This window comes from Macaca nemestrina, chromosome 19 (genome assembly GCF_043159975.1).
Source record: "Macaca nemestrina isolate mMacNem1 chromosome 19, mMacNem.hap1, whole genome shotgun sequence".
Lineage (NCBI taxonomy): Eukaryota > Metazoa > Chordata > Mammalia > Primates > Cercopithecidae > Macaca > Macaca nemestrina.
The window spans coordinates 56,784,967-56,798,222 of record NC_092143.1 but is presented as its reverse complement, the minus strand read 5'-3'; the positions used below and the strand labels follow the sequence as shown (position 1 = coordinate 56,798,222).

The 13,256-nt window shown below is 38.9% G+C and overlaps 1 long non-coding RNA gene across 1 annotated transcript in view; it reads right to left on the bottom strand.

Moving 5' to 3' along the window:
• Positions 1 to 12,884: 12,884 nt before the first annotated feature.
• LOC139360037 (uncharacterized) overlaps positions 12,885 to 13,256 on the bottom strand; it is a 27,923-nt gene continuing 27,551 nt past the window's right edge. Inside the window, exon 3 of the long non-coding RNA XR_011616955.1 lies at positions 12,885 to 12,930. This is a non-coding gene — a long non-coding RNA (uncharacterized lncRNA). The remainder of the gene's footprint in view (positions 12,931 to 13,256) is intronic.

Below are 13,256 nucleotides of genomic sequence, written 5' to 3'. Positions count from 1 at the left end.
GTACAATGTGCTGCTTCATGGGAGTTTCATGACCTACAGACTCTCAGGCATCTGCAGAGGGAAAGAGTAGCTGGAAACACTTTTGCCAGATCTGTGGCAAACACATTTACTATTGAATAAAGAAAATATACTACATACCAATGCAACAGAAGGAAGACTACAGTTCAGAGCCTGCAAACTTTTTCTGTAAAGGGCCAAATAGTAGCTATTTTAAGTTTTACAGGCCATAGAGTCTCTGTCACAGTTACTAAACTCTGCTTTTGTATCACAAAAACAACCATAGACAATACATAAATGAACAGGCATAGGAGTGTTCCAATAAAACTTTATTTACATAAAATGCATGGCAGGCCAGCTTTGGCCTGTGTGCCACAGTTTAACAACTCCTGCTTGAGACTATATTGATCCCTCTCTTCTCTGGGATCGTCCCTCGTAAACATACACAGTTACTATGTGTCAAGCTCAACTGAGCTTTTTAAAAATAATTCCATCCTCAAAACAACTCTGCTATTATTATCTCCCCAATTTCATAGATGAGAAAACTTAGGCACAGAAAGGTTGAGTAACTTTCCCAAGGTTGTGCAACTAGTAAGTGGCAGAGCTAGAATGCAAACCCTGGCAATCAGATCTCAGAGACCACAGCTTGCCACCCTCTCCTGTGAGGTTTTAAACTGTGCTAGAGTTTGCAAAAATTCATCTGCCCTTCCAGGTTCTTCAACTCTGGCTGGTACCCAGAGCAGATTGTTCTTGAGGTCCCAGGTTGACTCTAATCCCTTGTTAGACTTCTAGAAAAGAAATACAAGGAGATTCTGAGGTTTCCAAGTCTACCCTGGTATTTGGAGGTTCTCAGATGCCTTGTAATGGGCTCTGGAGCTTTATCCAGCACCTTTTCTCAATTTGCTATAAGTCAAGATGTTACTGTGTTGCCTAAGAAATAATTTAGGATAATATTACGCTACCAAAACATGCTATTTAAAAAACAAGAGAAGACACTAGAAACTTGCCATATTTCAGGTAAAATTAATGACTATAGAAATAAAAATGCAGGCCCGTTCATCATGTGAGGACATAGCTAGAAGGTGCCATCTATGAACTAGGAAGTAGCCTTCACCAGACCCAAATCTGCAGGCATCTTGATCTCAGACTTCCCAGCATCCAGGACTGTGAGAAAAAATATCTGTTGTTTATAAACTAGGAGGGAGAAAGAGATTTACCCAAAGTTCTCCTATAACCCAAAAGTATGGTTCATCTGAATGAAAACAGATGAACTTTGTCATCATAAGTAAGGGGATACCATGGTGAGGTTTGGAATTTATCTCTTGTAAATCTGAAAAAAGTAAACAAATCCTAACTATTGATATTCTGATAGCACTGAGGACAGGAGTTGAATTGTAAAGTGCTGCTTACCTAGCATTCTGCATGACTTGGTCTTCCCTCACCACCCTATCTTACCATCGGAATTTTTCTTTTGATTGACACTTACCTCTTTCAGTAGGATTAAAACCACCATCCCAGATAATTAAAGATGAAAGTAAACTGAACATTCCCTTTTGGAACTTGGAAACTCCCTGCGGTTGCCAGAAAGAACTTGAAATGCTTTAAGATTGAGATTATACATTCAGTCAAATCAGCAATTATAAATTACTAGCTTTGTGCAAGGCTTTAGAACATAAGTCGAATGAGAAAAGAGGTTATTCTCTGAAACAGCCTCTGGGAAGGGGAAGTGGGTGTTTTCACATCCCATTCATAAAACCTAAGGACAAGTCCATAAACTTTTCTCTGGCCTTTACTGCAGAGCAAAGAAAATCCACTGTTTCTATTTGTTAAAAAGCTTCAGCTTTTATGTCTTGTGAGAACAGAGAATGCTTGACCCTAAGGGGCCCACAAATCTTATGCAGGACCTTTTTTGTAAGTTAAAAAACAAAACGAGGATATTTTATCATGCAAATGTGTCTTGTCATTCACTAGAAAACACCACTGCGGTATTGTGACCTGGGTTCCTAATAAGCTCTGAAGTTTTCATCGAATAGGAAAGATATGAAAGAGTGGAGGAGGAGAAAACATATGAGGCCTACTATGTGCCAGACGCTGTGCTAGGAAATGTAATATGCATTGTTATACTAAGAAAATAGCGGCCAGGCGCGGTGGCTCAAGCCTGTAATCCCAGCACTTTGGGAGGCCGAGACGGGCGGATCACGAGGTCAGGAGATCGAGACCATCCTGGCTAACACAATGAAACCCCGTCTCCACTAAAAATACAAAAAAATTAGCCGGGCGTGGTGGCGGCGCCTGTAGTCCCAGCTACTCGGGAGGCTGAGGCAGGAGAATGGCGGGAACCCGGGAGGCGGAGCTTGCAGTGAACCGAGATCGCGCCACTGCACTCCAGCCTGGGCGACAGAGCGAGACTCCGCCTCAAAAAAAAAAAAAAAAGAAAAAGAAAATAGCTAGCTGTGGCCTGGCTCAGTGGCTCATGCTTGTAATCCCAGCACTCTGGAGGCAGAGATAGGCAGATCGCTTGAGGCTAGGAGTTGGAAACCAGTCTGGACAACATAATGAAATTAAATTAAATTTCTTTAAAAGAAGAAAAAAAAATAGATAGTTGAAAATATCTTCTGTCTTCACTTTTTTCTGTTTCGTTTTCATTTTCGATTCATTTGAGGTGCCCAGGCACCATAAAGAGAACTCTTGGTCTCGAACTCCTGGTTCAAGGGATCCTCCAACTTTAGCCTCCAGAGTAGCTGGGACTATAGGCACACACCACCACGTCTGGCTGTGTCTTCAGTTGTTGAAGATTGCCGATGATCATTTAAAATACTTTGTCATTTCAACTGCTCTCTGGAAAATATTAATTTTATAGGGAAAGCATTTCTTTCTTTTACACGAACACCTTCATTTAAAGCAGGCCGAGGAAGACTTCACTTCGAAGTCTTTGTCTTGCTCGAGGTCAAGGATTATACCTGCCCATTTTGTAACTGCTGTGAGAGCAATGGAAGCTCCGCAGCACTTTCAGTTATCAAGCCCTTCCTTTCCATCTCCCAACTCCCATTATAGACTAATATATTTTTCAATATGAAGGCTCTTGTGTGTTCATGACTGTGATAAATGAAGCATGGCTGAAGTGGCTTTGCAAGCAGCTGGAATATCCCCTGGAGAAGTCATTTACATACTTAAACCTTGGAGCATCTGAACATGGTTCAGACTGTGACCTACTCTTGCATCTGAGGTGCCTCAGAAGCAGTGTTGTATCAAACACATCCTGCAGCTGCTTGATCAGCTTTGCTTCTCTATCAAGCCTTCTCATTGTGACTTGGAGAGCTTCTTCAAATACCACCTACGAGCCGCCTTTTCTTCCCATTTCCCACTTTGATTTTGCTGAAAACTCACTTTCCTTAACTTAAACTAATTTAATCTTTTTGCTGTTTTCTGTGTGCCCTGGATATCGGAAGGATTATTTAAGTTGTTTTAATTTTTAAAATAAAGAATATGGGGCTCTGATTATAATCATTTACTGAGTACCTAGGAATGAATGTCATACTCTTTGCTTTGTTTGGACAATTTATGTTTTCTTTATACAGATAATTCAGCTCCCTCATATAATCCCCACAGCAACCCAGAGAGGTACATATTATTATCCCTATTGTACAGAAGAGGAATCTGACCCTTACAAGTTAAGTTAGAAATGGGTGGGACAGGCCGGGCGCGGTGGCTCAAGCCTGTAATCCCAGCACTTTGGGAGGCCGAGACGGGCGGATCACGAGGTCAGGAGATTGAGACCATCCTGGCTAACACGGTGAAACCCCGTCTCTACTAAAAAATACAAAAAATTAGCCGGGCGAGGTGGCGGGCGCCTGTAGTCCCAGCTACTTGGGAGGCTGAGGCAGGAGAACGGCATGAACCCGGGAGGCAGAGCTTGCAGCGAACTCAGATCCGGCCACTGCACTCCAGCCTGGGCGACAGAGCGAGACTCCGTCTCAAAAAAAAAAAAAAAAAAAAAAAAAAAAAAAAAAAAAAAGAAAGAAATGGGTGGGACAGTGATAATGACTGAAACCTAAGTTTTGACTCCTGAACCCCACTGCTCTTAACCTTTAGGCAATATTGCCCATCAACTTCTCTTTATTCAAAGTGCCGAACACAAAACCACACATAAATGCATCCTCATAAATTATCTTCAGTTATGTATTTAAACTATATCTTTTTAAATTACTGTTGTAAGTCTACATGTAGATAAGCTAGTTCTCAACATTATTTTGTTTGTGGATGCCATAATTTGACAAACACTACGGACCCTCCACCCAGGCAAAAGCACACATGCCACACATGCAACAGGTCTAGACGGCTGCCAACTTTAAGGGTTTCTTTCTGGCAGATTAGAATCCTTCTCAGTCGCAGGCTAACGTTGCCAGGCCATCTCTCTGCAGAGGTGACCAGCAGGCACTCCCATTGTTCGCTTTTATTTCTACTGAAGTGAAATGTACCCTTTCCATTACTACACCCTGGCCATGACACAGGGAGATGGCTCACAATAGACTTTCACACTGCTAAGTCCCCATGTCTTTAACAATGACATTAAAAACAGTGTGACTTTCTGCTCCATCAACCTCAAGAATGTGGTGTTGTTTTGCTATGCCAGTACATTTTTCCCTCCTGTTGAAATAGTCTTGACTTGTATATTACAACACATATAATAATAAGGCACAATTCGTTTTCCTAACATAGAAACTCTCAGAGAGAAAGGGTTTGACCACAGGGCATTAAAAAAAAAAAAAAAAAAAAAAAAACAACCTAGATATGAAAGGCAGTCTAGAATTGCATGGTAGTTAAGAGACCAAGTTTTGGCTTAAGGTGGCTACGAATTCAAGTCTAGGTTCTGCCACCTACTTCCTATGTGACCTTGAGCAATTTACTTAACCTCTCCGAGTTTCTTAATCTGTGAAACAGGGACAATACTACATTCTGCATGGTGTGAGTTAATGTTAAATGAGATTTGATGAGAAATACACGGAGCATAGCATAGAGTAAGCACTGAATGATGGGTGCTATTTTTATGTTATTCATAACAACAATTTTCAATGTGCTGGCTATCTGGCATGATTACAAAAAAAGGTATTCTAGTCAATAGACATTTTCCATATATATATTTATCATTGTTAAACATAATATGTGGATTTAAACTGTGGACTTTTTGCCTGTAACCAAAAGGAAATTCAATTAATTGAATTACTTCTTTTTATGGAATTAGAACATAACAAAAGTGCTTAAAGATGAAATTATATGATTACCCTATATTTTAATCATTTGGAAAGATCCTCTGGGCCTAGGGGTATAGTAAGAAATATTAATCATCATTATGATATAACAGATAGGAAGAAGTACAGAGTGAGAGAGGCTACCTGATGACAAAATATCAATTATTATTTTACTGTAGTAAAATATTCTATGATGTATCCTTTCATTAAGAAGTCATCTGGAAGATTTACTTATATTGAATTAAAGGTCAAATTGAAAATTGCAGATACCAGGCACTGCCTGAGCAACTTTATGTATTCCCTGTTATCATGACTCACAGCTCCATAGCAGGATAAAGATTATTATGACTCCTTAATGTTTAAAGCAATCGTGTAGTACACTACACAATTGTGTAGTATAAAGTAACTAGTACACTTGGCCCTCTATGTCAAAGTAACTAGCACAGTTCTTCCTGGATATTCATGGGGAATATCCTCTGTAAATACTAAAATCCAAGGATGATCAAGTCCCTTATAAAAAATGATGCACTTTTTTTTTTTTTTGAGATGTAGTTTCACTTGTCACCCAGGCTGGAGTGCAATAATGCCATCTCGGCTCACTGCAACCTCACCTCCTGGGTTGAAGCAATTCTCCAGCCTCAGCTTCCCAAGTAGCTGGAATTACAGGTGGCCACCACCACGCCCAGCTAATTTTTGTATTTTTAATAGAGATGGGGTTTCACCATGTTGGCCAGGCTGGTCTCAAACTCCTGACCTCAGGTGATCCGCCTGCCTCAGCCTCCCAAAGTGCCGGGATTACAGGCATGATCCACCATGCCTGGCCTAGTATTTGTATATAACGTACACATATCCTACCATACACTTTGTTAAAATATAATAAAATATAAAGAAGAATCTCTAAGTGAAAGGTTTTATTTGGGAATATATATAAAAACAGAATTGCAATTCGGGGCATACTCACAGACCAGGGTGGTCTTCAGTATGTCCAAAGAACAAAAGAAAAGATTGAGGTTTCACTGGGAAAGAGAAATGTAAAACATTTCGAAAGAAAGTTCATTGGCACTAATGAGGTCTTTCTGAGTGGACAAGCTGTGATTGCTGAGTGATGGCCCTAGGTAAAGCTCTTAGAGTCACGGCAGGTCCATTCCGCAGCTACTAAAGCTGGTCTTAATATTACAGCTGGTCATTTCAGCGTCTGGGCTTGCAAGACAGTTCCTGCGGCAGGTACTTTGTGCCCTGGGTGCTTTTTTTCCCCTGTTCCTTCGACTTCGGTTTAGTTGGTTATGAAAAGCATAACTCCAATTTGTATAATCAATTTTCACAACTTTATATATTCACTATATTACTTACAATAGCTAATACAATGTAAGTGCTATGTAAATAGTTGTCATAATGTATAGTTTTTTAATTTGTATTCTTTTTTATTGTTGTATTTTTTTCCCAAATATTTTCCATCAGCAGTTAATTGAATCCATTATGAGAAATCCACAGATATAGGAGGGCCGAGTGTAATTAGTACATCAAGATTCCAATCTTGGCCTAACTTCCAAAACCATGTTGTTGCTACCATTCTCTGCTGCCTGCCACATTGTACAAGGAAAAATAAATAATTTTCAAACCCATCAGGAACTCTGCTAACAAAATGTCTTACTGGTTCCATCATCAATCTGATAACCTCCTGAGGAGGGAAATGGCAAAGTTTAAAGAATATGTATACAGAATCTGCTCTCTCTAGAATAAAGAGGGAGATTTCAAATTCGGAAAATAGAAGGTAGGAAGTTCAATAGAGGCTGAAGTGGTGGCTCACACCTGTAATCCTAGACCTCTAGGAGGCAGACAGTGGAGGATTGCTTGAGGCCAGGAGTTCGAGAGCAGCCTGGGCAACAAAGTGAGACCTCCTTCCCTACAAAAAGTACAAAATTAGCTCAGCATGATAATGCGCAGCTGTACTTCCAGCTACTCAGGAAACTGAGATGGGAGGATTGTTTGAGCCAGGAGTTCTAGGTTACAGTGAGATGTGATTGTGCCACTGCACTCCAGCCTGGGTGACAGAGTAAGAACTTGTTTCAAAAAAAGAAAAAGAAAAAGTTCAATAGAACTCTGATCTGAGACAACAATTCAATTCAAAAATACAACACTCTTTTTCTGGTTTATAAAGTGGCTTCATATGAATGAGCTGCCATACCAAACTAATTAAAACATCAGTTGTAAACCAAACTTGGCAATTTGATTACTTACTAATTTGAATAAAGCATCGCAAAGGGCCCATGATAACGGTATGCACAAATCATGAGAATTTCTCCAATTTTAATGAATCATATTTTTAGGAGATAAGCCACAGTTAAAGGTTAGTTTACGTGCCAATTAAGGAAGCTTTAATCATAAATAATTTGCCTATACGTGGAATAAAATTTAATCAATTTACAAACATTTCCTTTTCATCTGTGCAAAGAAAAGAGTAGCAACTTATTTATGTAATTATCACCAAGAATTTGAAAAAATAAAAAGCATTAGAATTCAAGGACTAGAGTAGAACCCAGCATCAACTGGCAATCTAACATGAACTAAGAATTCAGGCACTTCTACAGGTGCTGCTTAGCCCTTGCAGTGTCTCCTGTATAGCCATATAGCCAAGAAGGCTGATGAAAGATAAAGATCTCTTATGAGTTTTGCTAAGTCTCACAGAATACAGAGAATAAAGAAATTCTGTAGATTTAATTGATTTTATCCCCTTGATACCCCTGGCTCCTCAAAATGGTACCAGGCCCCTTTGTTGTTGATGTTATCTGACTTAATTTTTCCATTAGGATCAAATTGTTATCAAGAGCCAGAAGTGTAGGTACAAAATGAGGTAAAATGTCTAAAGGTAAAATAATGCAAGTTAAGGCTCAGTTGGAAAAGCCAAGAAAAGTACTTAGATGCTTTGTTTTATTCAGGAGACTGTGCCAGCAATCCCTGACAGAAATGAACCAGTCAGGAAATCTCAGCCAAAGCCAAATATTTCTCTAGAATTCAGTCTTCTCACTTGAGCGTAGCTGTGTCATGCAACCTAATAATAAAGTCCAGAAACCATATTTTTCATAACTTTATGATAATACACAGACATGTTCAATGCCATAATGACTGCATTAATAGAAACCAAAGCATAGCACTGTGTCTCTGAATATAACAGAGGCAATGAAAACTTGCAGCCTGGACAACTGTTCTTAACTTTAAGTAGCAACAGAATTCAATAGCGGAGGAAGAGGTGATCAGAGCTTAGGAAACCTCCTCTCATGGTTGCTTAGGCATTCATTTTTCCAGCTCTTCATTTTTCCTTAATTTTCCTTTTTAAGCCACAGAAGCACTAAAGAAAGTTTGGGAAATAATTAAAGATCATCACCCATATGCCTGCCACCTTAAAGCAATTACCACTTGTAATATTCTCATGTAGCCTTATTTTTTCATATATATAAAACCCCACTTTTTATATCAATAGGAATGTATTACATGCACCTTGCTTTTTTTCACCTAAAATGTTTCTTAGAGAGAATTTAATACTGGCATGTAGAGCTGTCTCATTCTTTCTAACAGCTACATATTTGTTTGATGTATGGATGTAGCATAATTTATTTACCCAATTCCTACAGAATAAAAGGAATTGGGTACATTTTGCTATGACAAATAACACTGCAACAAGCATTCTAGTACCTAAATCTTTATGCAGATATGCAAGATACTGGTGGGATAAAATCCTAGGAGTGGATCTTTCGCTTGAAGTTTTATGTAATTAAAGTCACTGAATAGACACATAGTGTCTATTCAGTTTTGCATCCTGGATATCTCATAATGGATATTACACACTGTGAACATTTTCCATGTTGTTGTATAGCCTCCAAGATTAAAGTTTTAATGGTTTGTTATTATTAAGCGGATACCCTCAACGTTCCCTCTATTGTTAGACAGTTCAACTGTTTCTAATTATGTGCCTCATAAAGAATGCAACGACTCTCCATATCCCCTGTGTCTTACCCTTGGCCCACTTGCACTCTCTTCTCACTGTATTTTTCTTCACAGGGAGAGGAACCTCCATTCTAGAACATGGGTGAGGCACCCCCATTCTAGAACATGCTCCAGGTCCCCATGACTCTGGAATTCCCAAATTGATCCCAAGTCCAGTTTCTAGGCCCATGTATCCCTCTTCCCCGTGTGCCAGGGGTGGCTGTTTGGGGAGATGCAGAGGATGTGGAGCTAGGGCTGCCAGCTGGGTCTCCACTTGCATGAACACAAGGCCTATGTCCAGTAGGACATAAACCAGGAGTGTCAGGAGAAGCAGGGAGCAGTCCCTGGACCTCCATTTATACTAGTTTACCCAGGCCCCCTAAATGTTGGAAAGGTTCTGCTGTAACACCCTTACCTTCTTTTCCCAGATTCAATAGAGTTCTCTAAAGCAGACTACTGAATTAAAAGCAAAATGGACCAACTAACCAACAACAACGACAACAACAAAACCCAAAACTTCATTTTCCAAAGTTATTTGTAAACTTACCTCTTTTGCACACCTGTCATATATTGCCAAAAATTATCATTTGCCAAATTTAAAGTCCTGTGCCATGAGAGATGATTTGAAATTGCATAAGGGACAGTGGCAAGAGGAGCAGTTGACTTCACTTCTGATCTGTACTATCAAAATCCTGCTATAGGGACAGGCAGAGTGGCTCACACCTGTAATCTCAGCCCTTTGGGATGCCAAGGTGGGCGGATCACCTGAGGTCAGGAGTTCGAGACCAGCCTGGACAACATGGTAAAACCCCATCTCTACTAAAAATATAAAACTTCACTGAGCGTGGTGGTGCACACCTGTTGTCCCAACTACTAGGGAGGCTGAGGCACAAGAATGGCTTCAATCCGGGAGGCAGAGGTTGCAGTGCCAAGATCACAACACTGCACTCCAGCCTGGGCTACAGAGCAAGACCCTATCTCAAAAACAAACAAATAAACCACCTTGCTCTATGAATTAGAGATCACTTTTCATGCTTGCATTTTGTTTGTTTGTTTCTTTTTTTTTTTTTTTTTTGGAGGTTTTATTAGATGAATTCCAATGTCCTTTTTAATTTTTAATTTCTATGATTCTACATAACCAATTCAAACTTAAATTTTAAAATGCATTACTTTTTGTTCAAGCTCCTGGAGACTTTTACTGATCTCCTATTTTGTATACAAATGTTTGGGTGTTTGTTCTTCGCTTTTCATAGTTCATTTGAACTTGTGTTCCTCTTAAGTGAAGAACATTAAGGGGAAGAGAACAAAGAAATAATGAATGGCTTCTCTCTCAAAATACTTACAATGAGGCTCACCTTAAAAATGAGGCTCACAACCTGACACTTAGCTCTTCTACATCTAGGCAAACAGGGGGCAATGTACATCTAGTGCTAATTAAATTAAATATCCAAATACTGGGTTTTCAACAAACACAAACAAATTCAGAAGCATGAACTATACTACTTTACTTGGAATATCAATGACAGCCTGAGTAACAAAAGAATAAACCTGGATAAGAAAAATGCTCTGCTTACGGACTTTCCCTGGTAATATGCTGATTACTATCGCAGTTGATGCTGATCGGTGGGCTTTTCATCCCAAGGAAAGGAATATGTATTTCCATCCCAGGATTCAGACTTTTACTAATGACTACAATTAAAGCCACTGTTCAATTAAGGGCTTGAACAGTAGACGGTAACTACATAGTATAACTATTGGCCAATTTGGAGAATTTGGAACATAATCAATGAAACAATATCAATATTGACCATCCTAATTGTAAGTGACCTCCAAAAAACAACATGATGTTACATAATCTTTACATCATCCCTTTTTACTCTTGAAAAATTAAGAGAAATTCTTAGATTATGATTTCTGTAAATTGTTAGCAGAAACATGATTTTCTCTGAATCTTGCTGCTTGGTACAGATCATAACCCTAAGGAAAAAAGGAGCCTCCAGTGTTGTCTTTCTCTGGTGGGAAGTTAAATAAGACAGTGCTCAGGAAGGGACCATCGTAGGCATAGACATTTGTTCTCCCAACACAGAACTAGACTGAGATCTCCTCACATGCTTCTATCTATGGAATCTAGAATGAAAAAGAATTTTAAAAACAAGTCGAACTCGAGAATGTTTTTAAAAATTCTACTTCGTGGATTTTTACAGTCAATACAAAATAGTCTTATGGTTCTTTCAGCATATATACTTAAATTCAGCCTATTAAAATAGAACTATATGAATTAGACTTATTAACCAAAATTAAGAGTACATGGTGCTAAAACAATTGGTTGATTCAGTGGCAGTATTTATAAGTATACTATAAATAATTCCCAAACTGGCGATCATCTTTAGAAACTTTAAATTTTTAATGTTGCTCAAGTCTGACTCTAAGCTTTTGGGTTTTCCATCTTAAGAAGCTCCCCTCCCTTACTCCTACATTGCAGCCCACTACATTATAGAAATATTCTCATACAGCTTTATTTGTTACATTTATATCTTTATTGCATCCCACTTATCTGTATTTGAACAAGCATTGCAAAAAGATACACAGCAAACTGTTAGCTTTGGTTATCTAGACTTTGCCTTTACACTGTATAACTGGATCCATTATTATATATATATTGCTTAATAAAGAAAGAAAACAGACAAGGTGCAGTGGCTCACGCCTGTAATCCCAGCACTTTGGGAGGCAGAAGCGAGAATATCGCTTGAGCGCAGGAGTTCTAGACCAGCCTGGACAACATGGCGAAACCCCATCTCTACAAAAAATACAAAAAATAGCCGGGTGTGGTGGAGTACACCTGTAGTCCCAGCTACTAAGGAGGCTGAGGTGGGAGGTTCACTTGAGCCCAAGAGGCAGAGATTGCAGTGAACTGTGATTGTGCCACTGCACTCTAGCCTGGGCAACAAAGAGAGACCCTGTCTGAAAAAAAAAAAAAAAAAAAAAAAAAAAGGCAAGCAAGAAATGAGAAGAAAATAAAGAAAAAGAAAAAAAAAAACAAAAACAAAGAATACTGTCTAGCTTTAAAAAACCATAAATGTAAACATTACCATGTTCACTGCCAAAATGAGAAAAAGAATAGCATAAAACAATTCATTGGGGAATATTCAAATGTAAAAGCCAAATATTAATCCAGGTTCTAAATAACCAGTCCTTGTAAACTATAGAATAGTAACTTTTTTTTCTTTTCCCTCAAATGATTTGACCAAATGGAACAATAAATAAACCCATGCCAGACAAAATTAAACTGTGGTTCACCTAAAGATCAAGCTTAGGCTAATTAGTAAAAGGGGCCAGACCAGACGGTGATAACCAGCCCAACAGAAAGAGAAGCACATGATTAAGCAGGCAGATGGCCACTTGCAATTTAATGAGCAGACACTTTTTGATTTGGTTTGATGGCCCAACTAGGGAAGGTCTTTATCTTAAGCTTTTCCCTTGAGAGCCCTGTATGGCTGGACTCCAGTGATTTGTTCAGGTTTGAGCCCTTTTCCTCCCAGAAACGGCTTCCACAATTCATAAATAGCTTAATGTCTATATCAAACAAGCACAGATCAGGGCGCCATACTCGTTTAGATGGCATGCTAACTTACTCTTTACTTCCGGCTTCTGGAAAAAGCAGAGTGGAAGGAAAAATAAAATGCTTTTTCATCTTCCAGCGATCCTGTTTAAAAAAAAAAAAAAAAAAAAAAAAAAAAAAGATTAAACAAAACTATATCTTACTTAAATCATTTCAAGACCCACCTTAAGTCAATGTTAGCAAAAATTTGTCGAGAGCCATATGAAGGTAGAATCAGCCCACAGGACAAGGCCCAAGGATAGAAATGGATGAACTCAGGAGAGAGAAACAAGGTACAGATTTAAGAAGGGGCCAAAAACATGTCTTCATATTTCTCAATTTTGTTTAAAATGAGCACATCCTGTACCATTTATGATCAGCTCCAAAAGCTCTTCCCCGGAGCGAACTGTCCATACAAATAAAAAAGTGCC